Source organism: Protopterus annectens, chromosome 1.part2, assembly GCF_019279795.1.
Source record: "Protopterus annectens isolate FY-2018-M chromosome 1.part2, PAN1.0, whole genome shotgun sequence".
Lineage (NCBI taxonomy): Eukaryota > Metazoa > Chordata > Ceratodontiformes > Protopteridae > Protopterus > Protopterus annectens.
Window position 1 is genome coordinate 186,598,362 of NC_056727.1, and position 27,926 is coordinate 186,626,287.

Consider the following 27,926-nt stretch of genomic DNA (forward strand, 5'->3'; position numbering starts at 1 on the left):
ACATTGGTTTGGACATGTGCTGAGGAGGGATGCTGAGTATATTGGGAAAAGAATGGTAAGGATGAAGCTGCCACGTAAGAGGAAAAGAGAAGGCCTAAGATATGGTTTCTGGATGTGGTGAGAGAGGACATGTAGGTAGTTGGTGTGACAGAGCAAGATGTAGAGGACAGGAAGAAATGGAGACAGATGATCTGCTGTGGTGACCCCTAACTAGAACAGCCAAAGGAAAAAGAAGGAGCTCTTGTAATGTCAGTCTTAACAGATTTGCCAATGATTTGCCAGACATAACACAACTCTATGAGTAAATGACTACAAATATGAAGAACACATATGGTCGGTGTGCACAACACTGGACAGTTGAATGGTATGAGCTCAGCATATCACATGCAGTTCAACACACATATCTGCAACAGATGTTTATTATGCAAATACCCTGTATAGGTCTCTCACATTTCTAAGACAAACATGTATATCATAGTTGTATTCACAAGTAACATGTGGAAATCTACGACATCCCAGTAGCTGGCCTAGCAGTGTCACAGTCAGTATTGTTCAATACAAACTCCAGTAGTAGTCATATGTGAGCCATCCTTTCCTGGAGTGACCCAGTGGCCTGAACTGTGATCTATGTCACTGCAGGCAGCCCAGATGCTATGGCCATAGGTTATCAGTAATATATCAGTACAGCAAGTCTTGTTGAGTCATATTTGTTTAACTTCCTATTTCCCATTATTACATACCCCCTACTGCCTTCCATTACATGCTTACTTGTTTGGCATACCTTTTTTTTCCAAGTATAATTGGCTTGATTCCAATTTCTGTTGGTTTGTTTGTCTGTCTGTCTCTCTCTCTCTCCCAGATGTAGGGTATACACCTGTTTTATACCTATAGCCAATGGCATGCTAACACACTCCTATAATTGAGTACTTCATGTGGGCATTTCCCCTTTTCCTTGCTTGTGAGGAGGAGTTTATGGAGGTGTGTGAACAACATCACAGAGGGTAGTTGGAAATACCTCTTATAACGAAAACTGTGGAGACAGCCCAACAAAATGAGGGAAAATGTTCCAGACATAGGAACAGAATGTAAATATTGCTGTTATACAGTTGGATTAATGCTAGTTTAAAAGGGTTTGTGTGGACATGGATTTTTCTGCATGATTTTAAGTCTGACAGTGTTATGTGGTTGACAAAACTCTCAACTGTAGGGCTATCTGCAGAATGGCCAGAGTTTGGACTCTTATGTTTCGTGTGTTCCTCAGACATTTTTTGTCTTTGGAAAATCAGTAACATACTCTGGAGATTGCAGTCAGTAAATACTAACATCTATTTGTGTTTCTGACTTCACATCCCTCAGAAAATATATGTTACAACAAACTCTGTTATACCAGCAACATTTTTAGTTTATAACAGCAATATTTCAAATATGACCCCATTTTTGGGCCTCTGTTCCCCAAGTATGCCAGGCTTTGTCCAGATGTCATGCAGTAAGAGGTTGATAGGTATGGTATATCATTATTTAGTGCCTTCATTCCTGATATCATCCCAGTGATGTATCAGAATGCCAGAGGTGTTATGTGAAAGAGGCCTTATATAAAACCTGGACATTCTGTGGGAGTCTGTACAGTTGAGAGGTGTGTGTATTTCTGGTGATTGTTGACACTGTCAGGAATGTGTAGCAGTGTAGTGTGTAAATGTTAGTTGGTCTGTGTAGGGGGGGGCAGATGTAAGTGTTATGTTTTCTATCTGACTGTGCATGCTGCTCCAGTTTCTCATGGTCTATGTATATGCTTGTAAGGGCAGACTGAGACATGTCCCATACCATGGCAAGATTCATACTACACTGTGAATTGGACCAGTATATGTAGGGGTAGTGTGTGAGTGGAAAACATGATGTTTTTGTTCACACAGTCCTTATACTCTACTGTTCATTTGGCTTACTGGTATGCCACTGTGACTGTAGTGAAATTGGTGGTAGGTATGCACTTTCACACTGGTGTCTGTTTTTTAGTGCTCTTTTATCCCTGTAGTGCCTGATATATTTGCAAATACATGTGTAATTCCACATACCGGATTTGGGTTAGTATTGTGTCAGTCTGACTGTAGTTTGGATGGTGCTTGGTGACATGCTTAGCAGCCCAATGTAGTTTCCTTATTGTGATGTTATGTCCAGATATTTGTAGGATGCAATGTTGTCTGGCCCCCATAAGTGTTGTGTATTTCTGACACATCAGTCGGATGGTGAGGATTTAAGTCACTAATTAGTGAGAAGTAAATTGAGTGTTGGACATGTGCTATTTCAGTCAATATATGTTAGAGCAGACAGGAGGGTGTTACTGGGGCAAGTGTGTCAGCTTATCTACTCCAGTATTTGAGACATGTCCCTATTTTCATGGCTTCCTCCCTCCACTTTGTCAGGCTTGGTCCAGATTCGTTGCACTAAGGGGTTCTGAGCACACCTCTCAACTGGCCAGATTGTTTCAGAATGTCCAGGTTTATTGCTCATATTTCTGGTCTGTTCCACAGATTCATTATTTTTATTTCTCTGGTAAGCCACTGCGATGATCTGAGGATTTCTGTCAGTAAATGATGACATAGATTTCAGTTTCAGACCTCACATCCTTCAGAACATGTATACTGAAACAAACCCTGTTACTCTAGCAACTTTCTACATTTATAAGAGCGATATTTAAAATAGGTCTCTAGTTTTGGCCCATTGCCCCCCATTTTGACAGCCTTTGGCCAGATTTCTTGCAGTAAGAGTCTGAGCAGTATATTTCTGCAGTATGACTCCACTATATGTTATGCGCATATATATATATATATATATATATATATATATATATATATATATATATATATATATGTATATATATAAATATATATAAATATATATATATATATATATATATATATATATATATATATATGTATTATGTATATATTTTTCCATATATATATATATATATATATATATATATATATATATATATGCATCTCCATACATATATACATATGTACGTGTATATATACAAAACCTGACTGATTCTACAGAATCTTTTCCCTGCCGTTGAAGGACTCTGCTGCATGATATGTTTGAAAAAGCATCAGAAAGCCCTGTAGCTCAAATGATGTAGTGGTACATTGTTTTGACTATGATGAACAGGATAATGGGTTCGAGACTTGGCAGGGCTGATTATTTTGTTGCTAGGCAGAACAGTGGCTGATGGAGACAGAGTGATTAAAGCAGTTTTAAGTGGCTTTAAGCAGGTTTTCATGGGTTTGCGTGACGCTAAGCGATGCCAACACACGGTTAACCATAGAGATGCTTAATCTGTATTGGCTTCACTTAGCATCGCATAAACTCACTTACTTCTGCTTACTCCCGCTTACACCTGTACTAATTTCTTTAAAAGAAAAGAAAAAGGGGTGATAGGAAAGTGGTGAAAAAGGGACATGCAGAGGAAAAAACAATATGAAAGATAGCTAGAGATGTGCAGGATGAGTGTAGGGAAGGTCCATAGCTGTCCATTTCTTATACAGCAACAGCTGTGCATTTGTACAGAATTTGGAGGTGAATTTGGACACTCAAACCCCAGAGAGAGGGTGAGAACAACAGAAATGCATTGTCAAGCCAATTGGACCAGATTACATGTGTCCAGTGGACACGTGTGCAAAATGGACAACTATGTATGGGGCGATATTTTTTTTGAGACAGATGCCTTTTTCTTTTTTTTTAAGCTGAGAGTGGGATGTTGGGGAAGGATTGTAGGTATGTCTGGGGAGGTAGGTTGTAGGCAGACAAACAAGACAGGCAAGACAGCAGACAGGGCACTATATGACACATGAGGGGTAAACACATTTGACGGGGAGGGTGGTTGGGAATCCAAAGCCCATGGGCCCCCATATGATTACAGTGTGACTGAGATCCCCACCCATGGGCAGTCACCACTGCATATTCACGGCCTCAAAGGTTGTTGTGCTGGGGGATGGACAGGAGGGGTGGCCTGCCCCTTGAAGTGTGCCAGTCGGCCCTCAATCTGGCACAGCTACTCTCCAAATTCAGATCCAAGGGTTCTGTGACCAAACCCTGGACCTGACTGTGAGTGACAGGATCCTGTCCATGCCTGCTCCCAGGGGTGCAGGCCCCTCCCCTGAGGTGGTTCCACCCAAAGGTGGTGCAGGACCAGCAGAGGAGGGTGATCTGGGTTGGGCCCCAGATGTGCTGGGTCCCAATGCCATGGCTATATGAGGTGGGAAAGGCAGATCTGCTGGGGTCTGCCTTCCCAAACACACTATTGTTTTGAGGTTTTACAAAATACGTTGGTTATTCATGAGCAAAACATTTCAAGATTAGTTATAACAGCATGTGTGGCTGTTCCAATTTACCTCATAAAACAGATTTGAAACAGTTGCACAGCAAACAGAACACATGCATAAATGGAACAACAGTATGGATTGTAATAGCACACCAGTAACATTGATGGCAACAGGCCACCAACAATGGTGTTTGAACAAGGTAAGTTAACATGCAAGCAATCAAACATATTAACAATAATATAACACAAGTCCCAACATTAGGGTTGGAGCACAACATACCCGTAGTATATGAGTTATAATTATTGATGCAGATGAGGGGTGGGAGGAGAGACAAAAAGTCCATTAACAACTGTTTATGCTTCTATTTTCCACAACAGTACTGCTCAATACTCTATGGGTCTGCCCTCACTTTACATCTACCTATGCCCATAGCTTCTGTAGTACAAACATACCTATTCAAATGTCAGCCTGGAATGATATGAGGCAAACTATGCCAACTCTGGGTACATGACTAGAGGGGACTCATACATGTCAGGGTTACATATCTGGCACAGGAGGGGTACCATGAACTGCTGTTATGTGAGTGCGCTACTGGCATATGTCAAATGGTTTCCTATCTGTGTCCAGGATTATTTGTAGCAGTGACCACTAGCCTAGACAGCATGACACTTGAGAGAAATGTATCGAGAACATGCCTTTCAACTTCTTAGAGAATGACATCTGGACAAAGCCATACATAAGAGTGGGACAAAGGCCCATAAATATGTATAATTTTTAGATATTGCTCTTACAAACCTAGAAAGCTGATAAAATAGGTTTTGAATTTGCATGGCTTTTCTGAAGGATATGTCATCTGACACTTGTATGTCTATCATTATTTTCTAACTTCAGTCTATAATGGTTTGCCACTGATTTGCCATGACACCACAACTTAACGTAAAATGGAGCAAAAATCTGAGACAAACATCTGGACATTCAGTGAATATCTGTACAGTTGAGAGGTATGATTTGGGAAGAGTGCATATTGTATGTACCTATCCTGCTGTCATTTGCAGGCATGTGGTTGGACAATTGAACAGTTGTACACAGTTTATTAGTATACCCTTCATACAGCTACTGGCAATATTTACTTACCTGTAAAACCTATGGGGAAATATCTGTTAACACTACCTGACTGTTTTTACATTTATTCTGATTCCTTGTGTGTAGATATGCACACATCTTAGTACCACTCCCTGGATTTTAACCATGTCTGGGTGTGCAAAATTAACAACTAAGCTATTTCTCATCACACTGAGCTACTGGGGAATGGCTGTTTTTTGTTTCACTGGTTTCTGCCTAATAGTCTCTTGGTTAGACAGTCTGAACTTGTAATCCTATGATGCATGCATGACAGATAGTTATTGTACTGTGCATTACTCATTTAGATTAGCTCAATCTGGAAAGCAAAGGTTAACACAAGGCAATGCTGCATGGAACACACTTTGATATTTTGCATATTACTCTTCAGGGTTAAGAGCTTAGGGCAGTATATATTTCACATTTAGTTTATATCTCATTTTACAGCTACACCATCTACCGTTTCTCCTAACAGCTTGTTCACAGATGAACCTCAGTTAATGTATGCTGTCACAACCATATTTGCTGTGAAGAACCTGTTTCTTCTTTCAGCTTTTCCCGGTTAGGGTCGCCACAGCAGAACTCCGCTAATGATTAGTAGTAGATTTTGATATGCTGGCTTGCCAGGCCTAACACACAACCTTCAATGAAGGAATGCCCATTCACGCATGTCGCCACACAGAAGACGATCTAACTGAGAATCGAACAGGCAACGTCTAACTGTGAGGCGACAACGCTATATATTCTATATATGTCTACAACGGCATACCAGAATAAGCACAACCGTTTTTTTGTAGGGGTCTTTATTGTACTTCAATATTCCTCAATCAAACTTTTTTATTTGGTGCACACAGTAACAGTATACCTACTAGCAGTAAGCAATGTACTCCTTCTTAGCTATTTTAACAATATACTGCAAAATTGATTTGTACTCACCAGCCTGCCGGTGTAGCTTCAGCAATCTGTCACCATGGGCTTCAACATTCACAGCCCTCTCTGCTGCAGCTGTAGGGGAGAAAAACACACATTATGCATATCTGTCTATCAAATTCTCAAGCTAGTATTTGCTACAAACTACTTGATAGTGATACTTACACAATACTGGAGCATTCTGGTCCCATCCATCTTGGCTCCACTGTTCCAACAGCTCCCTCCTTCCTATGCTTTAGGTCAGCATAGTGGTGCTGTTCATGCTCACCAGTCCGGGAGATGCCAGTAGCACTGGTGAGGTCATGTGCGAGACAGTTCCAGGCCTCTGCTTTGTATTGGGAGCCCTGGTACTAGCCCTGCAGCAGTCTCGCCTCATGTTTTTTTACTAGGTGTCCAGCCATGACCCTGGACTCCTGAATACTCTAGCATTGCACCCAAAAGCACACTCTCTGTCCTACACCAGCCATTGTATCTGCACAGATTGATTATAACAGATTATGGCTGTATTCCTGCCTGCACCATTTAAATAGTCTAATATTCCTGCCCTTTGCTGTTATTGGACCATTTTGAAAAGGTGAAGCTCTGCTAAGCAGTGTGCAAACCTGCTGAGCTGGTTTTAACACTGCTTAAAGGAGAAGTTGTTGAGAACTGTTTAACAGTGCTCAAATCCACTTAGCTGAGCTACCTGCTGCTTGGCATTCACATCTTAGCAATGGTTACACCTGCTATGTATAGCTGAGCATTGCTAACCATTGCTCACTTTTAGTTTTTTAAATATATCCGAATACTGACTTCATTTATTAAGTATATATGATTTACTTTACATGACATCCCTCTATGTGCTTTCTTTACATTGGCAAGTGGTGTGACTATACTGTATGGGGCACTTGTGTATACATGGGTGGTTTCACATTATATGCACTCACACTTACATTGTACACCAGCTACACTACTCTGGTTGACAAAATCTAGTTACTACATAATTTAAGTTTAAAAAAATAATTTTAGCACTGCTTTCTCATATAAAAATAACTTGCCTGTCTTGGTACTCAAACCACGATGCATGTAAAGCCAGGAGTCTAAACACTACACTAGCTCAGCTTGGGAATTTTGGCTGCATATTTGTATTTATCTCCTATGGGATGTTTAAGCTATGGTAAGTGGAAGGCCATAATGCACACACCCGTTTAGCTATGCTTAAACATTCCTTAACCTCAAAAAATATATAATATTATATTATTATGTTATATAGTGATTTTTGTGGTGTTCTGACAAGTTATTGAGGACTGCAGTCAGGAAATAATGGCATACATTTGACTTTCAGACTTCTACCCTTCAGAAATTCATACTAATACATATCCTGTTTTCTATCCACTTTTCTAAGTATGTGAGGGCAATATTTAAGTGATGTCCCTACTTTTAGTGTCTTGTCTCCCCATTATTTGTGCCTTTGTCCACATGGACTGTTGTCAGGGAATATTGGCATACATTTGCTTTCAGACTTCTATCCTTCAGAAATTCATGCAAATGCGTTCCCTGTTTTCTATCAACTTTTTAAGTTTGTGAGGGCAATATGTAAGATGTGTCCCTTTTCAGGGCTTTATCCCCCATTATTTGTGCCTTTGTACACATTTCCTGCTTCAGCAGGTTGCGAGGTGTCATATGGCACTTTTACAATGCGACGGGGGGGGGTGTCACAGAACCTGTCACACACCTCCTGCATTGCTTTCCTGCTGCCATATGTATTTCAGTGTCCTTGGATACTGAAATGATCATTTATTTCATTTCAGTGTCCGTGAATACTGAAATACTGGCATAATATTAGAGAAATTCTTTAATATTATGCCAGTTAGTGTTACAAAGTGCTGTACGGCACTTTCTGAGTGCAGGGGGCGTGTTCAATGTCCATGCTCTACTGTAATACACCCACTGCACTCGTTCATGGTTCATGTCTGTATAGCTTAAACAGCAGTGCACCTTCATGAATATGCAAGGCGTGCTGCTGTGGCTACATGGACACAAACCACTCCATGCAGGAATAGCACTATTCCTGGATGGAGTTTATTGCATCAGGGCATGAGTACATCCAGATTTTGCATCGTGGACACCCAGGTTCCACTTCCACTAAGAGGCGAGTGAGAGAATTAATATATTGGCCTTCTAAAGTCATAAATAAATAACATTAAGAATTTACCTTATATGCCTTTAGTCAGGAACAACACTTCAGGATGTGCAAACATAAATTTTATTCTTACAGAGCTGGGAGTTAGTCTTCATAATTCTTGATGAAGCATTCTCACTTTATATGCAAAAAACTGTAATTTTATACATTTTCTTATCAAACTACTCATGCAATTTCATAATGTTATAATGACTGTATCCATAGAAGACTTTGCAAATGTTCTCATCCCTCGTGATTTTCGCCTTAGACTGCACGTGAACACCTTCCCATACATGATTCACCTGCTTCTAAAGGGTCTTGTTTCTGACCTTGGATGTTTCAAACCTGCTGTAGCAACAACACACTCTTAGCCTGGAGGAGTCAGGCTAACAAATTCCTTTTTGTAATAACTACATGCTTCACTTCATGCAACACGTACTGTTCTCTCTTATTATATAATAAAAGAATGCAGTTTAAAAAAACAGCAATACCGTGGGCTTATGAAGCTGTATTTTTCCCAGCCCTGCATACAAATTATATTTGCTTTTTAACAATCATATTATAGCATCATTAATAAACTGAAATTAATATGCATTTTAATAAGCTGGTCTTGTCCCATAACAATTACTAAAAGACATTGATAAAATACTTTCTTTTTGTTCAGTATGCAATAGTACTAGATTGCACTTGCAAAGAGAACCTCTTCAGCTACATCCACTTCCTGAACTACCTTGATCAACAGTAGCCACTGATATCTTTGAGTGGAACAAGCAATACTACTTGGTATTGGCAGACTCTTATTTGAATTGATTTTAGATTGATCTACTACCTAATGCAACATCTACTACTGTTATTACTAAGTTGAAACATCATTTCTCAGTCCTTGGTAGTCTGCACAAGGCTATTTCTGACAATGATATTCAATTTACTAGCCAGTTGTTTCAGAAATTTCCAAGAGAATGGGACTTTCTACACATTACCAGCAGTCCTGAGTATCCTCAGTCAAATGGCCTAGTTGAGCGAGATGTGTGGAGTGTGAAACAACTACTTGAAAGGTCAATACGTGACAATTCGGATGTTTTCTTAAATATACTTTACCTTAGGAATGTACCACGTGATGATGTTCTCAGATCTCCAGCTCAACGTCTTCTTTCTAGGCAAACAAGAACTAAATTACCCGTTACAACAATCTACTAAAGCCTAAAGCCAAGAATAATAAGACCATCAAGGCTCAAGTATTTAAGAAGCGTTCTATCCAGAAGTCACAGTATGGTAAGTCGAGCAAGCTTCTTTCTCCATTAAGGGAAGGAGAAACAGTCATACTTCAAACAGAAAAAGGTGTCCACCACATAGGAGAAGTTATTGGCAAATGTCCTGAACCAAGATACTGCCTTATAGACTCAAAAGGTACACAGTACAGGTGAAACCATAAACATCTGTTACTTGTACCAGAATCATCATCACAATATTGTTATAATGACTTAGACTCTAAATCTCAGAGTGAACCAAATGTTGTTTCCATCCCAGATGGTGCTCCTACCTCTGATTCTATTCCTGGAAATATTCCAAGTAAATCAGAGATCGAACATTTTTCAGAGACAGTTCCAATAATTAAGCCCAATTCCCAATTTTATGTCACAAGTTATGGACGAGTATCTAAGCCCAGTGTAAAATATGTAGCAACATGGACTTAACTGTGTATATATGTATTATATCTTGTATAAATGCATGACTAATAATTGTCTGTGATATCTACATGCAAAAAAGTTTCATAACATTGCATGTTTTGTTTTCAAGCGGGAGGATGTAGATCAGAGAGCACATGCTATGTGCTGTGTCTTTAAGAAGCATGTCAGAAACTGAGTGTGCACGTATAAATGTCAAACACGTTCCATTCCTAGTGTCATTTTGAGAGTGCAGCCGGAGAGTAAGCATGTATGACACCAGCAGTTAGTTTGTATATAAGTTACTTAAGTTAAAGTCAGTAAACTTTTATCATGATGTGTTTGTATAAAATAAAGCTGCTTTAACAGAACCCACAAAGACTCTTCTATTGTGTGCAAAGTAGGAAAGTGACACAGATCTATGTAGAAATGTCATGTGTACTTGCAAAAATTTTGTAGTGTTTATTTCATAGATTGCTTTTTTTTCATTTCAAATACTTTTCTGTTTAATTTTTAAAGGCAGTGTTTGCACAGTATGTGGCTTAAAGCAAACAAGGGAAACAGAGAAAAATTAATGTCATATTGGGCTGTGCTTATCTCATTTGAGTGACACTTAGCAGTGTGCAAACTGGATTAGCGGGCCACGCAGGAAGCAGACAGAACACCTGTAGACAGGTCATCTGTAAAACTGTGAATTTCAAGATGAGTACATTGTTGCAATTTTTGCTTTCCATTATGCAGTGCCATCAGTTCACAAGGTTCCACAACACCTGCAGTCATAGAATGCTTGTAGACAGCCAATAATTGAAAATGGATGCATTCAAATAATTCTGTTGGGCATCGTGCAAACACACTAAGTGTATTGTGTGGCAGCTAACACTGGGAACTTAAGAATGAGTAAGACATTATGGAAATGTCATATAACTAGTCCTGTGGCAGGAGATGTAAGTGTAGAGCTGATGTACAGATGATCATGGGTTCTAGTACAGGTTGTGCAACCTATTTTTACAATTGTGACAGTGTAGTTAATAGCAATGAACAGAAAAATAGATGTGTTATTTCAACATTCTTGGGGTAACAGGTTTAAGTGCAGGACTGTCATACATATGGTTCTTGGTTCTTATACAGGATATTCCAAACATTTTTACTGTTGTCCCACTTCCTATTGTATTCACCCTCACTTATAACACTTTAGATAGTCTTATATGTATGAGGATAATATGCCTTTATTTTATTTTCAGATGTATGACTGAAGGTATATTGTCTACTATAATTCTATAAGTATACTTTTGCTATCTGGACTTGCATGGCCTTCACAATGACATAAGACACATACACAGCTGAATGTATATACAAGAAACTTGTCAAATCACACACATACATGTGTAACACCTCAAACCATCAGCTGTATTTATGAATGATTACTGACTATGTCTGAACAGCACTTCTGTGGCAAAGATGGAAAATCAATGGTGTGGAAGAAAATGTTTTCTCGTATGCCTAGGTTTGAATCCCACTCTTTAAAAATCAATTTTATCAGCATATAAAGCCAAAAACAAATGTGCCAGGCCATGACATTTATGCCCCCAGTCTATGCCTGCAATCTTATCTCACCTCACAGTTACCTTGGAATTTTCAATATATATTTCCAAGCTACAGTAGCAGACACTCCTCATACTAAGGTCAAGTGTCATATTAACCATTCTATTTTAAGCATTTATGTCATCTCTGGTGGCACTGCTGTTCTCCGCTTAACATCATGCAAACGTAATCATTGCTCAGGTCTGTGCACTACCAGTAAATATAACAACTGGAATTGGTGGGAAAATTTTCTATTGCTCTAGGTTGGGTGTTAGACATGGCTAGAGTTAGTGGAGAAGCTGCCAAGTTTAAGGCACAGACGTAGGGTGTCAAGGAGTCCAGGATATTTACTGGACTCCTGGTAGAGCCACAGCCAAAGGCTTCTGTAGGGGATTATTCTGGCTCCCAGTACAAGTCTGAGGCATGGAGTAGTTTAGCTCAGGCTGTATCCAGTGCTACTGGTATCCCGTACACTGTAGAACAGTGTAAGCATCATTTTAATGACCTATATAGTTGGAAATGGAATATCCTGAACTGCTGGTTGAAAGAATTTGAGACCGTGGACATCCCACAGCTGTGTAAGTATGATAATAAGAGAGAATTTGTAATACTTAGAAAGCTAAAGGTAGGCAAAACTTGTATGTATAATGCTCTTCTGTTCTTTTATGCTCTTTCACCAGGTAACACCATCATAGAGTTCAATGGATGGACTCATGTTGCTCGAATGGAAAGACTGAGAGAAGCATGTCATATGTATGCAGGCCAAGAGAGGTATTATTGTAGCTTTAAAAGTTAAAGATAGATTTTTGTTTTTTTATACAGTTGTAGCAAATTGACCAAGTATATCCTAACTGTAACAGCAAGTATGCATGCATTAGTCTGTAGCACAAACCAACTTTAGGAGTCAAATATATGTCTCTAGTCACAGGTTCTGGGTTCAAATACCATGAGTAAGAAGTATGCAGTACTGGATTTCTTTAACAAATGTTTACATTAAATTAAACTCTATATAAGTGGAATAAATGCCCTTCTGTTAACTGGAATCTGTATAATTGGAACATGCATATGTGCAAAATATGCACATTTCAGAGATTACTTTCAACAATCTGTAGTTACAGTGTGTATTTGTTAAGATGTATACTTAAAAGTAATACTTCAGATAAAATAGTTATATACTACTGTTAATGCATTGTAAGTCACATATGATGGTACTAATTTTATCTCTTTTTTCTCTCACCCCAACCCTTATCTCTCATGTTTTATTTTACATTATGCATCATCAAAATGTCTCCATGCCATCCATCTGTACCAAATCACTAAATGCTGCACAGCAAAGCTAGGTAGGCCAGCCCCTGTGGATCAGTCTGCCCGCACTCCACCGGCTCCAGCACCAATGTCCAGAGCATGTCTTAGATCCAACCTGGCAGCAATGCCTCTGCTGCCCCTGCACTTCCTGTAGCCTCAGCTAGTACTGGCCAGGAAGCTGGTGCAGTGGTACCCTTCAGGAGCAGTGATTTCATCACCCACCTGGAGATTCCAGTGTTGGTGCATAGGGTCATGTACCACACCATTTGTGTATGCCTATGCTGGATGGAGAGGATGCTTTCCCTCATGGTCCATAGGAGAAGACATCAAGCACTCCAGCCACTAGTGGAGTAAGGGGACAGTGTTGGCAGTCCAGTGGATGAGGACTTGATTCTCACTGTCTCCTTGTTTGATAGGCATGAGCCTGTGGTTTCCCCTCCCTCACCCAGTCATAGAGTCTCCCAACCTTTTGCGTCTTTCACTGTCTCTGTCTTTTGCCTTGTTTGTTTTATTTGTTTGTTTGCATTTGCTTCCTCACCTACCCAACTTACCTGACCAAGAAATACCTACGTCCCTTACCCAACATTCCTCTCTTACTAATTTAAAAAATATAAAATTGGCACCTGTCCCCCCAAAAAAAATCATCCCATACATAGCTCTACATTTCACACATGTCTTCTTGACACACTTGATTTGGTCCAGTTGACAATACAGCATGATTATGTTGTTGTCACCCCTTTCTCTGGAGGTGACAATTTAGCTAATATTCTGCACATATTATCAGTTTTTACTGTTGAAGAAATGGATAGCTATGGTTCTTACCTCCCTCCCTCCTACACATTCCTGTATTGGTTTCCCTTTGTTCTTCCCCCTCTTTGCTCCACATTTCACCACTTTCCTATCTACCTCATTTTATTACTTATAATCTGGTCAAAAATTAGAATCACACATAACACACATAAGTAGCAAAAAAAGCAATGAATCCCTTCACTTTTTGGCCTCTGTGTTAGCACAGAGTTTGGTACTCAGCACCAATGCTAAGCAATGGTGAGTGGATCTGTAATGCAGCAGTTATGTCTGTGCAATGCCACTTACACTGCGCTATGCCAACACACAATAATACATGCTGAATATATTATAAAGGATAATGTCATTGCATTATCACTATTTATTTAAAAGTATTAGATACACCTGGATTTAACCTCAGTATCATATGGGCTCAAAAATAAACATGCCAATGCATTTACACCTGCTGCCACAGAGTCAGCTAACCAGCAGGTGTGTTTTATGCACTCAGTACTAACTCTCAGAAGTTTAGCAATGTGGCTCATGTTTGTGGACTGCTTAACTATGTGCAAATATGAAAAAAATTAAAGAAAATGTGTATCTCGCATGCACAAACAATTTGCCAACCATCACATAAACCTACTGCTCACCACTGCACTATGCCAAAGCATATTTAGCATATATTAATGCTGTTTACTGTCCATTTTACTCTTTATGCCATGAAACTGCATGCGGAAGCTTAACAAACTGAACAATATGTCACATATTTACAATGCAGCCTTGTGTTGCCTCCCCCCGTGAACTGCAACCCTGGTGTCTCTAATACTTTGTCACAAATATATCAACTACACTACTAACATTAATATCAAATGTTTTGTGATATGCAATGCATGCCAATCTGGTAACATGCAGAACTAGAACTATTGTCACAGTTGAACATGCCTACACATCCATCAACTGACTCTCGGAACTATTAACACATAAACCTTACCAGCCTTATCTGGAAGGCTAAGGAAAGATTCCTCATGGTCCTTATCCACAAGGACATAGGTGACCTTCAGCACTCTTGACCTGACCCATATTGGTTTTCTCAAGATTAGAGCTTGCTTATTAAACCTACTGCACTTCTTTGATAATGTTCCCAATGCCTTGGATGAGGAAAAACAGGACATAATGGCTATCTTGATTTAGCCAAGCCCTTTGACACAATCTCTCGTTCAGGTATCATAGAGAAACTTTCTCATCTGTGGATTAACCCATACATTACTAGATGGGTAGTCAACTGGCTTACTGACAAAACACACACTGTCAAAGTTGGAGAGTCCACCTCCACCAGTAGAACAGTTACCAGTGGAGCACCACAAGTATCTGTGCTGGGCCCTCTGCTGTTTGGAAACTATTTCTCTGAAGTCCAGGTGAAAGTGGATGACCTGTGGCTTACCAAGTTTGCAGATGACTGTCAACTGGGCACCAGTATTTAGAGCCTCTGAACGATGTTAATATATTACAGAAAGGCCTGACATAGACAAATGATTGGTGCCAAATTCATAGACTGAAACTTAGCACAAGAAAATGCCTCACTGTCCCCTTTGGAAAAAATGTATCCCTGCTAAATATGTTATACATAGCAACCCTTTAAGCTCGAAGTGATTGGTGTGAGACTTGAGAACACAGGTTGATAGCAATCTAAACTTCAATCACTATGTGTCCATAGTGGTAGGACATACATTCTACATTGCCCACCTCATAACTAAAGGCATCATATCCAAAACCAAGGAGGTCATAGCTCTGCTGTACTCAACCCTTATGAGACCACTAATTGAGTACAATGCTCCTTTCTCTATGTACCTCACCAGACACCCACAGCAATTGGAGAGACCACAGAAATTTCTGACCAAGAGAATTCAAGGCCTGCATAACATAAAATATATGAAAAGACTGAAAGCCCTGTCACTATACTCAGTATCATACAGGCTGCTGATAGGCAACCTGTGTCGTAATTTAAAGACTGGACACTTGCAAATCAAATGGGACAAAAAAAAATTGCTCCAGGGATCTCAGCCTAGCTTGTGACATAAAAAGAACATGCTGGAGAGACAGATATGCCTCCTAGCAAATGACGCTCCTGTGTATTATGCTCTAACTGCATGTGAAGCAGTGCTCCTTAATGACCCTATTGAAGTGCAAATTTGACAACTGAATGGGTGATTATAAATTCATCCCAGGGGTGGCACCTATGTCCCTCACAGACAGGGCCAGACAATTCTGATTACAAAATCGCTCTGTTAACAATGAACATCTAACTATTCTCATCAAGGGTTCTTGGGTTTTACATGGCTAGGCTTGTAAAGGCCCTAAGGCCATTAGCCTAGTAACATCCTAGGAATCTATGAAGCTATGAACCTATGCAGACCTCCCATCATCTTCTCTCCAACATCCAGTGCTGATGTCATGCTCTATAAGTTGTCCTGCAGCTTTGTAAAAATTAGACTTGTGCAGTGGTGCTTGGGTAGAGTACCGTGTACTGTAGTCTGTATAGTTAGATAGGTAAGGGTTCCAGTCTCACTGCATTCAGCTGTGTGTGTGTGTGTGTGTGTGTGTGTGTGTGTGTGTGTGTGTGTGTGTGTGTATGTGTCTAGCCAGAAGAGCAGAAGTGAATGTCCTACAGTTACCACTCAAACCCCATGGATTGACAGTATTTTGATACTTGCACATGACTACACATCCATTTCACGGAGACCTCCCAAACTCATCTCTCCATCATGAACACAATAAGTTGACCTGCAGCCTTGTAAAAGTCAGTTTTATGCCATGGTGCTTGCATAAAGTACTGAGATCAGTAGTCTGTGTACTTAGATAGGGCATTCTGTTCTCACTGCAGTCAACTGGTGTGTGTGTGTGTGTGTGTGTGTGTGTGTGTGTGTGTGTGTGTGTGTGTGTGTGTGTGTGTGTGTGTGCAAGCGTGCACTTGATTGACAATTACAGAGAACCTTTTACACCATCATGTAGGACACTGTTATTCATGAACAAAATTCCCCTGCACGTAGGGAGTTGCACGGCTAAAAGGAGAGTCAAAAGAAAAAAGCAAGCCAGCAACAAGTGAGCCGTGAAATAATAAGCAGTTTATTTAAAAACTACTAAAGCAACATGAAAAGCTTATCATCTTTAGCTTAGCAATCATCCAAATATCTCCGCCAAATATCAATTTCAGGTAAATACAAATTATGAGTGTCATCATAAATCATAATCTGTTCAATGTAGGCCATGAACAGATCAGCATATATGGGGGCAAAGGAAGCCCCCATTCGCTGTATCTCTGAAAAGAAATGGATCACCAAACTTGGTGCCCTTTTTAGCCCAGGGCTTAATGAATATTTATGAAAAATTTTGTCATTTTATATCTGATGAATATTCATGAGAATAGTAATTGCAGATGACTTGTCAACCAATCAATTGTTTTTCATGATTATATAAAACTACACCATGATTGGCTTTTTTTGTAAAACACTGAAGAAGGCCAGGCTAAACCTGGGCCGAAACCGGTCTGTTTATAAGCTTTTCATGTTGCTTTAGTAGTTTTTAAATAAACTACTTATTATTTCACGGCTCACTTGTTGCTGGCTTGCTTTTTTCTTAGGACACTGTTATTGCCATATCCTCCTTACCAGACACTGTTGATATCAGCTATAAATTGTTGTCTGAACACACCAAGTCAGACTTGAGCTGTGGTGCTTGTCTTAAATGCAGATTTCTGTAGTTCATAGGTTCATAGGTTCATACTAGGCTATCTGCCCGAGGGCATTTACAAGCCTAGCCCATCGTTTTGTGGCTTACGCCACCCCTTTAGTATGGGGAACTATACCCATTATTTTGCTGTGCCTCTGTCGAGCAGTGACACTGAGGTAATCCCTGGGGTATATCTGAGATCTCCCATCCATTGGTCAAGATTTCTCTTGAACAAAGCCAGCGAGGTGCTCTGCCTCACATGTACGGGATTTTGTTCCACAGCATAGGAGTCTTTGGGTGATGAATCTATCCCTCCAGCACGTCCTATTAATAGCCGTGTCGAGGTTTAAGTCTCCGCCCTTGTGGCTCTGATGGATCTAGATTTTTGAGGTGAAGCATATTCATCAAATCTGGGTTTGACATGGCCTTGTATGTTAGGCAAAGGTCACCTCTGAGCAAGCGGTGGCGACTGAATAGAGCTGGAGTTCTTTCAGTCGGGCAGCATAGGACAGATTTTTGTGACCCTTTATCCTTTTGGTGAGGAACTTTTGTGGCCTCTCCAGCTGCTGCAAGTGTCGGGTCAGATACATTCCGAATGGGGCATTGTACTCAATCATTGGTCTGATGAGTGATGAGTAAAGGGAGACTATGACCTCCCTTAATCTAGATGAGAATCCCTTCATGATAAGGTTGGCAATGTAGAAGGTCTTCCTAACTACTTTAGCTACATGGGTGTCGAATGACAGACTACTATCAACCTGGGTCCCCAGGTCCCTGATAACTTCTTCTGTGCTCAGTGGATTGCCACCTATTTGGTAGCTAGGGGTAACCTTGTTTTTCCCGAAGGGTATGACTATGCATTTTTTGGCATTTAACTTTAGGCCGTGGCTCTGGCACCAGTTATCCATTTCTGTGAGACCCTTCTGAAGGATATCTGTGTCAGATGTGTTTTCTACTATGGCGCCCAGTTTGCAGTCATCTGCAAACTTTGTCAGCCATAACCCTCCTGTGTTTGCTTGTACTTCGGAAAAGTAGATGCCAAACAAGAGTGGGCCCAGGACTGAGCCCTGTGGGCCACCACTTGTGACAGGCTTTGAGTCTGACATGGCGCCAGCAACTCTGACCCTGTGGGTTCTGTCACTCAGCCAGTTTGTAACCCATCTTGTAATGTATGGGTTAACATTTAAGCTGATGAGTTTTTCAATGATACCCGAGTGGGGTATTGTATCGAAGGCCTTAGCCAGATCGAGGTAGGCTGTATGGACTGCCTTTCCCTCATCAATGGCTTTGGTGACTGTTTCGAAAAAGTCAACCAAGTTTAAAAGGCATGATCTGCCTTTGACAAAGCCAAACTGGGTTGGATCCAAAGTCTGCAAATTCCCTATGTCTTTATTTATGAGGTCCATTATGATCCTCTCCATGGCTTTGCAGATAAGGCTTGTCAAGCTAATGGGCGGTAATTTCCAGGGTCTGTGGAGGCACCGCCTTTGTGAAGTGGGACCACAGTTGCAGTGCGCCACTCCTGGAGTGCGTATCCAGAGGTAAGACTTTGATTAAACAGCTGTCCTAGCTGTGGGTTTAATTCCTCATTGAGTTCGTGGAGCACACAGCTGGGGACACCATCAGGTCCCATGGATGCTGTGTTTTTGCTTTGGAGAGAGCAGTTCTCACTTGGGCTGGAGATGTTTGGGGGGCTGCACTCGTTTGGTATAGATATCTCTCCTTTTGGGGGGGAGAAGTTTGCACTGAACCTGTCAGCCAGTATGTTGGCAATGTCTGTAGGATCAGTAATCTTCACATCATTTTGAACTAGTTCTGAGCATATCTGGGAGTTTCCTCCTAGGTTTCTAACATAGCTAAAGAAGGCCTTATGATTGTCTTTTGAGTCTTTAGCTATTTTTCTCTCGAAATTTGCTTTGGATGATTTTATGAGAGCTCTTAGTTTTTTACTTATAGTGATCAAGGGTGTCTTACCTTTTAAGGATTTTGCTCTATCTTGTAGTAGCTTCCTCCTTTTGTTGTAGAGTTTTTTATGGCTGTGGTCCACCAGACTGGACGCTTGCCTTTGGTACAAAGAGTCTTTGTTTTGCTTGGGATTGCCTTATCCATGCAGTCCTGCAGGTGCTGGTAGAAGGCATTTGTAAGTGATTCAGCGGCTTGAGTACTGTTTTCCGCGCTCGGGGCCTTAAAGGAGACCACACTAGTCTTTAGTAGTATGAAGTCCTCTTTTGAGTAGTTCTTTACTGTGGTCTTTTTATTTCAGGTGGGGTGGGATGAGGACCTCCAGCGAGATTAGTTGTGATCTGATCTCACCAGTGAGGGGTATACTTCCGGTGTTGAACATTGTGCTCCCATGTTCGTGATGATGAGATCAAGTATGTTATCTAATCTTGTGGGGATGGTGACTAGTTGTTCCATGGCATTTGAGTTTATGAATTCCAGGAACTTTTGGGCTAGGGTGTTTGGGCTTGAGTAGTGTTCCCAGTCTATATTAGGGTAATTGAAGTCACCTAGTATGATGGTGTTTGGTGATACATTTATCCCCTCTAGTGTTTTCAGGAAGGCCATGTGAGGTTCCTGAGTTTGTGAGGGTGGCCTGTAACATGCTACAATTTGCAGAGCAGTCTTGCCTATGGTTAATTGCACCTGGATGGTCTCCGATGCATCGTGCGTTGCCACCAGTCTTGAGGTGTGGGTCTCCTTGTTGAATATGGATACCCCCTCCTTTCGTGGTATTGTCCGGATTTTGGGGGCGGAACGCATGATATGAGGTAAAACCTGATAGCGCTGGGGTGCTCTCAGGAGCCTTGAACCAGTTTTCCGTCACAGCACAGACATCGATGTTCTCCATACTGAGAAGGGCCTCGAGTGCGTGCATTTTGAGATTTAGACTTCTGGCATTGAGCAGCATTACCCTTAGTTTTTTTCCTTTTTTGTGTTCTAGGGTGGTAGGTTTAGAATTTGAGCCTTGCCTAAAAAAGGCACTATGGGGGTGGCAAGAGCTCTCGCCAATATCCGGAATCCCAGGGGTGACAGGTGCAAGCCATCCCTTGCGAAGCAGCGTGGCTTGTCCAGCATGTCATCCCAGGCAGACAGATACTGGATCCCCTTTGAATGACACCAGTGTTTAAGCCAATTGTTAAAGCTGATCATCTTATCTCTGTATTGTGGCATCATTCTTGGTGAAGGTAGGATACTGCTCAAGGTCAGGGTCATACCTGCCTGGGCTACATAATCAGAGAGCTCCTCAATGTCTCTTTTCATTTAGTCCAAGGAGGTACGTCTCAGGTCGTTTACACCAGCGTGGACAATGACTGAGTCATATTTGTACTTACCCACAACGTGAAAATAGAACAACCAATTAACAACGAATCCAGATGAAATAACTGCAGAAGCCACTGCTCGTACAACAGGATACAGCAACAAAAATTTATTGTAGAACCACACAAACGATACTCCGGTTAAGCGCTTTCAACTGTTAAAAACACAGCCTTCTTCAGAACAATCCATTACTCTTTTTTACACCCTTATATAGTCACCTTAATTGAATAATTAAGATAAAAAAACCGCCAAAATTTTTTAAAGTCATACTGACAGTATTCTTCAAATTACAACGGTTGTAAATATAATAAGTGTACAAAACAATGTCCAACATTGTCTGAAAGACTTGTAAAATCTCTTAGTTATTTCATAAAACCATCCATATGCAAATATTGTAATTTGTACTATCTACCAGAAATGAGTACATTCATTTCTATAAAATGCATCTTTAGAAAATCGTATTTGTGTGTGTCAAATTTAAAACACTAAAAACAATGTTAAAATAATTAATATATATAAATACATGAATTGATAAAATGATGAATTAATCCAATACACAGTTTATGTACTAGTAGTGTAGAACCTAGTTATAAACTCCTACTACTAAAACTTCCTGCACACTCATGTGCCAAAATATATATTATTGTATTAATTTCCTGATAAGGCTAGGAAAGGTTTGATACTGATGTACTCATTCAACCCAGGTTTTCTTGTTGAATCAGTAAGGATCTGCCATCTACTTTCTTTGCAAGCCAGCTCCATTTTCCAATTACCACCGAAAGGAACAATAGAAACTTGATCAATGATGGTAAATTTAAAGCTATGTTCACTACCTTTCTCAGATATGTGCCTATATAGGCGTTTTTGGTGTCACGTTTCTCTATCCTGTACTGATGTTCGTACATCCTTTTTAAACTGCCTTTCTGTTTTCCTATATAATGCGCATTGCAATGTGTACACAAGGCCAGATAGACTATCCCCTTAGAATTACAATTCCCTGTCAAGCTTGTGATGTTAGTGCGGTTGATGTCATCCAATCTCGATACTTTGTCAAGGTTGATGTATCTACATTGTTTACATCTCCCGCATTTTGTTGTACCTTTCCTACTTTCCCTTGAATCGTACAACCTGATCTGACTAGTTCTCTCTAGCAGACGTTTGACGTTGGGAGCTGTCTTGTATACACATTTGGGATATTTCCCTATCTTCTCTTCCATGTCTAACACGGCTAACATTTGCCAATGTCTACTAAGGATATCACTGATGGAATGAGTGTATGGTGTGTATGTCAGAACACATACTCTTGTATTGAAAGTACTCTCTTCTTTCTTTCTGTCTATGTTATAGTTCCCTAAAATCGGAACATATTTATGTCCCCATTGCCCCTGTACATAATTAGTCATATCTATGACCATTTTCTCGGGGTAACCCCTATCCATAAACATAGTTTTTATGTGTTCAAGTTCCTTCCTCATCAAATCCTTAGTAGATGTCATCCTTGCTACACGTATGCATTGGCCCTTTAATATATTCTTAAAAACATGGGGAGGATGGTTACTAGTGTAGTGGATGTACGCTTACAACGCTCCGCCCCATCTGGTACGCATACCTCAATGTCATCAGCTTCTACTGCTTCCATCCCATTATTGGGTTTTACCTTTTCGGAAGCTGCGGTTACTAAACTAGTAACCAAATGCATGAGTTTACGCACTTCTTCTTGTAAGGAACACATTTCGGCTCGAAGTGTTACCACATCATCCTTGCACGATAAAGCAGAATCGGCTTCAACAGAACCATCCATCTCGTACTATACCCACAACGTGAAAATAGAACAACCAATTAACAACGAATCCAGATGAAATAACTGCAGAAGCCACTGCTCGTACAACAGGATACAGCAACAAAAATTTATTGTAGATACCTGGATGATATTTTCATCCTTTGGAATTCTACAGTGGAGAGATTAGATGAATTCATGAAATATCTCAATTCCACTACTGCATTCCTAAAATTTACCCATAGTTATAGCAGTATTGAAATTTCATACTTAGATACATGCATTAGTCACAATAAGGAGGGATTTATTTCTAAAATATATAGAAAGCCCACTTTTTCGAACGACTACATCCACTACACTAGTAACCATCCTCCCCATGTTTTTAAGAATATATTAAAGGGCCAATGCATACGTGTAGCAAGGATGACATCTACTAAGGATTTGATGAGGAAGGAACTTGAACACATAAAAACTATGTTTATGGATAGGGGTTACCCCGAGAAAATGGTCATAGATATGACTAATTATGTACAGGGGCAATGGGGACATAAATATGTTCCGATTTTAGGGAACTATAACATAGACAGAAAGAAAGAAGAGAGTACTTTCAATACAAGAGTATGTGTTCTGACATACACACCATACACTCATTCCATCAGTGATATCCTTAGTAGACATTGGCAAATGTTAGCCGTGTTAGACATGGAAGAGAAGATAGGGAAATATCCCAAATGTGTATACAAGACAGCTCCCAACGTCAAACGTCTGCTAGAGAGAACTAGTCAGATCAGGTTGTACGATTCAAGGGAAAGTAGGAAAGGTACAACAAAATGCGGGAGATGTAAACAATGTAGATACATCAACCTTGACAAAGTATCGAGATTGGATGACATCAACCGCACTAACATCACAAGCTTGACAGGGAATTGTAATTCTAAGGGGATAGTCTATCTGGCCTTGTGTACACATTGCAATGCGCATTATATAGGAAAAACAGAAAGGCAGTTTAAAAAAAGGATGTACGAACATCAGTACAGGATAGAGAAACGTGACACCAAAAACGCTCTATATAGGCACATATCTGAGAAAGGTAGTGAACATAGCTTTAAATTTACCATCATTGATCAAGTTTCTATTGTTCCTTTCGGTGGTAATTGGAAAATGGAGCTGGCTTGCAAAGAAAGTAGATGGCAGATCCTTACTGATTCAACAAGAAAACCTGGGTTGAATGAGTACATCAGTATCAAACCTTTCCTAGCCTTATCAGGAAATTAATACAATAATATATATTTTTGGCACATGAGTGTGCAGGAAGTTTTAGTAGTAGGAGTTTATAACTAGGTTCTACACTACTAGTACATAAACTGTGTATTGGATTAATTCATCATTTTATCAATTCATGTATTTATATATATTAATTATTTTAACATTGTTTTTAGTGTTTTAAATTTGACACACACAAATACGATTTTCTAAAGATGCATTTTATAGAAATGAATGTACTCATTTCTGGTAGATAGTACAAATTACAATATTTGCATATGGATGGTTTTATGAAATAACTAAGAGATTTTACAAGTCTTTCAGACAATGTTGGACATTGTTTTGTACACTTATTATATTTACAACCGTTGTAATTTGAAGAATACTGTCAGTATGACTTTAAAAAATTTTGGCGGTTTTTTGTCTTAATTATTCAATTAAGGTGACTATATAAGGGTGTAAAAAAGAGTAATGGATTGTTCTGAAGAAGGCTGTGTTTTTAACAGTTGAAAGCGCTTAACCGGAGTATCGTTTGTGTGGTTCTACAATAAATATTTGTACTTAGATAGGTAGGGTTTCTATTCTTATTGCAATCAACTGGAGTGTGTGTGTGTGTGTGTGTGTGTGTGTGTGTGTGTGTGTGTCTCTGTGTGTGTCTCTGTGTATGTCTCTGTGTGTGTGTCTCTGTGTGTGTGTGTCTGTGTGTGTGTCTGTTTGTGTGTCTGTGTGCGTGCACGTGTGCATTTGCTAGGCATTACAGAGAGCCTTTTACACCAGCACGTGGACACTGTTATTATCATATGCTCCTCACCAGACACTGCTGATGTCATCAGCAATAATGTGCTGTTTTTGACACTCAAAATCAGACTTGAGCTGTGGTGCTTGTCTTAAATACAGAGTTCTGTAGTCTGTGTACTTAGATAGGTAATGGTTCTATTCTCACTACAGTCAACTTCCAAACTAACCACACTTCTTACCATACAATCAGAAACAAAAAATCCTTCAACCCACAAAAGTTCATCTCAGCCCGAAAAAGCTGTAAATGGAATCTCTCAAACAGCTACCCCTAGATGAAGCACTCAACTCATTTAATAACATTTTTTTAGTGATTCTAGATTGCTATGCTCCCTCTGGAACCATTAGAGTAAGAGCCAATTATGGACCCTGGTTGAGCAAGGAATGCCATTCCCTTCTCAAAACTAGGGCTAAACCCTGGGAATAATACTACAAACACAAAACCCAGTCCACAAAGCTAACATTTCTAGAGCTAAGTAACAAAGTTAAAAACCCATCAAACAGGACAAAATCAATTATTACCACAATATTCAAGAAAAATACCATAATAACCCACAAAAATTCTGGGCTGCAGTTAATAACATACTATCTCCAGGCAAAACCTCCACACTGACTCCAACCTCTATCACTAACCCTGCAAACATAGCAACACAATTTAATACTTATTTTACAGAAACAATACTTGCCCTAGCCAAAATAAACAACAACACCAATAGCCATGCCCCCAATAACTCTCAGTCTCAGTAAACCCTCTCAAAACAACCTCAGTCTCTTTGCACTACAACCAGTAAAAGTAAATACTGTAAAAACACTACTGCTTAAACTAAAACCAACTACCTTAGCCGCAGACAAACTACCAGCCGAATTTCTGAAAGTAGCTGCTGATGGAATAACTTACCCGGTAGCAATATTCATTAACAGATCTATGCCAGAGTGCATAGTACCTGCTATATGGAAAAAATCCCATATAATACCCCTTCACAAAGAAGGCAACTCACCAATTTTAGCAACTACCACCCAATTGCTATTCTATCACCCCTATTGAAAATCCTAGCGAGGGTGGTCCATACTCAAGTTATGAACTACCTTAACACCCACAATCTATTATTAATCACACAACATGGATTTTACCCCATCATAGTACAACTACAGACCTCGTGTCATTTACAAATACAGTCAACCAACTTAGAAATTCAGGGCAATTCGTATCTGCCATATTTCTAGACCTGTCCAAAGCATTCGGTATGGTAAACCACAACAAACTGATTAAAGTCCTCTCCTCCCTAAACTTTAGTGCTTCCACTGTTACCTGGTTTCAAAACTACCTGTCAGACTGACAATAGGCTGTACTGTGGCAACATCACCTGTCCACTCTCTTCCCAGTCTCCCTAGGTGTCCCACGAGGCTCGATCTCAGGACCACTATTGTTTTCCCTCTTTACCAACCAACTCCACACCTCCACTCACCAAGCATCTGTGATACAATATGCAGATGACTCATATGCTCTGCCCCCCACCATACAGGACCTCCACACCATAATCCAGAACTCATTTCTATCAGTAGAACCCTGACTTACCAATTCTCAACTAATTCTAAACCCAAATAAAACCAAACTCCTCCTCTTCTACCCCTCAAGAACACCTACAACACTCACAGTTTTCACCCTAGAGTCCCAAAACAAAACTATTACCACCCCTGTGACACATACCAAACTGCTAGGGGTTGAAATTGACAACAATCTTAAATTTGATATCCACATAGCCCAGACTATCAAAACAGTTCATAAAAAATTAGGCCTCCTTTACAGAAACAAGAAATTTCTAATCAGAGCTACAAAAGCTACCATTGCCCGGACACTCCTCCTGTCACCCCTACTCTATGCCTCCCCTATACTAACCATTCTATGCAAATCAGACCTTACTAAACTAGACTCATGTCGCAATAAAATAGCCAAATTCGCTACAAACTCCTCCTACAAAACACACAATTGCACAGCCCTTAGACAACTAAACTGGCTAGAACTTCCTCAGCTCTTCCATTACAAGCAACTAACCTTCACCCATAAAATACTCCATGAACCAGATAAAACCCCTGCCCTTCAAGATCTCATACAACCATACACCACCACTAGAACATTCCATTTCAGTGATGAATTCCTGGTTAAATCCACTAAAGCTAGCAACTCAGCTGGAGAATCCTTATTCTTTAACATCATTCTTAAAATATGGAATAAATTAGCCACTTCCATCTGCACCATAGTACAATTTAAAAAACTTTTATTTACTCACTTAGAAAAATCCTGCCAACCTGACTAACTATATATTCTCCACTTTTTATACACACCCTCTGACTTTCTTTAGATCTACACTTTACAGTACTATCCTATTATGCCTTCTTCCTTCCCTATATATACTTACTGTTTTACCTCAAATCATTTCAAGTCTTCCTCAAAAGTATCATACTGTGCTTTCTAATATATATGCTTGTCTAGTTTGTATAATACCATATACTTTTTGATGTACAAATTTTGTTAAAATAGCTAAGGTGTCATCTCTTGTGGTTATTTATATTTGCAATGTGTACTTTCATTGTTGACCTGTACTCTGTAATTTTCTTGTGGTATAATGTTTGTTTGTTTTTCATATTGTTGGAGCTTTTATCCCCAGGCCTCCGCTGAAAATGGACCTGTGTCCAGTCAGACTTTCCCATTAAGCAAATGTTAAATAAAATAAATAAATAAATAAATAAACTGTTTTTGCGTGTGTGTGTGTGTGTGTGTGTGTGTGTGTGTGTGTGTGTGTGTGTGTGTGTGTGTGTGTGTGTGTGTGTGTGTGGGTGTATACTTGACATTACAGAGAGTCTTTTATACCAGCATGTGGGACACTGTTATTGCCATATTCTCATCAGCCACTGCTGATGTCCTCTGCTATATCTGATTTGTGGATGTGCACTAGTCCCACTAGGGCAGGGTCAGAGACTGTCCTGGAGGCTAGGCAGAAGTCATCTCATCCTATACAATACAGATTAGTGTCAGGGATTTCAGTCTGTCCACATACATCATGGCATGATTTGCAGGCACTGTGTTTTCCTGGTGAGTAACCTCTGTGGTATCTCCAGCTGCTTCATGTGCATGGTGCGGTACATGCAAAAGAGAGCATTATACTCTATATTAGTGTTCT